Raw genomic sequence first — 2,734 nt, 5'->3', positions numbered from 1 at the left:
TCATGGCTCAGGCTCTGCCTTTGAGACATTTAGAGCTTACTAGCCTGCTGGAATTACAGGTGTCTTCAAACATCATGCATATGGATGGGTGTCTCGCTCTGGAGACAGAATGTCTCTGCCACTGGGGTGCACCAGTTTCTCAGATTTTCCCACCAGAATACCTCTTTTGCTTGTTACTGGGCAAAGGTTATTGAGCATCCTATGACCAGAGCCCCACTTGTGACATTGTAACCTGAACTGTCCATTTTCACATAGGTGCTTGTGAATCCTTCCCCCATCCCCCCAAAATGGGATAGGTTCAACAGAGCATGATTATCAAATGGAAATGGTACATTCATGATCAAGCCCTGTCAGGACCCCCAAAGGGCCAAGAGGTTCCATGCATAAATGGCTAACTTAACAGAAGGGGAAAAGTGACCGGTGAAGGAAGCTCTAGCTCCTCTGACTACCTGGAATCTAACCCTCAAGATGTGCCTACTGATGACGTCATGATGCACTGATGCCTCTGGGAAACTACAAGGTGGGTTTGATGGGCTGCCATATGGCTGGTTGGTGAGTAGCCATCTTTTGACTGAGACTAGGCATAGGTGTTCTGCCCAATTGATCAAACTATTGATACATGCAATGCTGATGACCACTACCCCTGTGTTTCCCTACATTTTTATTTCAGCTCTTAAGTTGTTTTCCAATAGCCTAACTACTGGGTTAGGAAATTGGTAAATGCATGAGTAGATTATTAAAGGACCCCTGTGTGAGGACAAGGATATTGGCTACAGCTTGTTGCCTGGAAGGGACAAACATACATCATTCATGTGGACTCTAGAAGTACCATGGACGACTTTAAGAAAAATGTATGTCATATTTTTAAATACCCTCTAGGACTTCACTCTAGTACTCAATATCCTTCTTTGTCCAAAGGAAAAACAATGGACAGACTTTCATGAAATGCACTGGATTTTCCATGAACCTTTTCATCTACCAGACAGTGAAGCCAGCGAAAGATGAAACAAGTGACTCACGTAGCAACTGAGAAAAAGACGTCAATACAGTCTGCTACTGGGATGGTACACCTATCCAATAAGGGGCAATAAGGACACTGAAAACCGCCCTCCAGTGCACAGACACACAGCAGTGCATGGACACATAGCACTGCAGTTCATATTAGGAAACACTGGGCCTGATGGGGCTGAAGGTAGACCAGGTAGCCACCTGATTAGGCTGTGCCTGTGAAATCCTAACCTCAGTGTCCTCAATCATTCATTAATTTTTAATTCATAAATAATTTCCCTTTCTCCATTAGAGAGCACTTTCTGGGGATGATTTGTGGTTCAGAGCGCCATGGTCCCTCATATGCCCTCCTGACTCTAATCTCGAAATGATGCTTCCTCAGGTGCCTGCACTCTATGGGACCTGTCAGGAGTAAGGGATGGAAGGAACCAAAGAATACCAGAATGCTAGGGTCCTTCTAGAGAGGGTAGAATGTCTGATCCTCCCAGTCAGGTGGATGATGCTTTCAGACACGTCATGTTTGTACAAGATGTTTCCTACCTTCTGAACTAGAAGATAGAGGACAAAAGATCTGGGTCAAACAAACAAGCAAAAATCAATGAGTGCCCTCAGAGATAGTAGCTTCTGCACTGGGACAGTTAGACGAGTGACTACATTAATTCAGCCCAGTCATACCCTATAGGTAGAACACACCTGAGACCCTGGGAAAGGTGGTGGGTGGAGAACTAACTTGTCAGTCTGCTTTCCTAAAAGGACATGGCTGCACAGGCCTGGGAGCAGAGTGCCTTCATTAGGCTCTCCCAAGCTGTAGTCACTGTGGATAGCCTATGAAAATGTTACTGCCACCTGGACCTCCTTCTGTCAAGCTATAGCAGCCCTCTCATCTCACCAGAGGCAAGTTGCACCAGCGTGCAGCAACAGAACCAAAGCCTGGGTTGCCCAGTGAAGATCTGGTTCCTGCCACATGACAAGGAGACAGAGCTGCCCTAACTGGCCTATGGTGGCAAAATGCCATGACCGCAACTAGCAAAACCTCGTGGGCTGCTACTTTGGCACACCACTTTCTTCCCATTACATAAACAGAAAGTGTCCCTGTGGCAATGATGAAAACAAAACCTGGACCAATACTAGCCCTTTATGCAGGGACTCCATGAACAATATTGTATGGGGAACCTGAGCTCATGCAACTGTAACTGAGGGGATGGATGGTGATACCTCCATACCCATGAGTGGGCCAATGGAAAACAAAGCAGGAGAAGAGCGCTATGTTCACCTGAGGGCTACCACTTCTTCCATGGGAACTCTGGGTTTCAACTAAAATGGGATAGGCAATGTCATGTCTGAAAACTCAGAAGGCAGTAGGATGCATCACATTGGGTGTGCTTGGGGTTCCCATAGATAACACCTCTGGGAATGAGAAGCACCATTGGGCCAATAGCCTAGAACTTTCCCTTAAGCACACTAGGGCCATACTAGGAGGTATAATTGACTCTAGGTTTGTGTCCTTTATCGGATCTTTCAAACTATCCACAGGAGTCAATGATTTTGAAAAATAAAATACATAAATAAACATGTCCCCGACCATGGCAGATGTTACTTCCACCACAGCCACTGTCTTGGGACAGTCTACAGACAACCATCTCAGGAAGTTTGTTTTAGATACAGAATTGCTCTAGACTTCCTTTTAACCAAATCAGGAGGAGCATGTTTATATGACTGTCAGCCT

This window comes from Tupaia chinensis, unplaced genomic scaffold (assembly GCF_000334495.1).
Source record: "Tupaia chinensis unplaced genomic scaffold, TupChi_1.0 Scaffold000489_1, whole genome shotgun sequence".
Taxonomy (NCBI): domain Eukaryota; kingdom Metazoa; phylum Chordata; class Mammalia; order Scandentia; family Tupaiidae; genus Tupaia; species Tupaia belangeri.
This window is presented reverse-complemented; position numbering follows the sequence as displayed.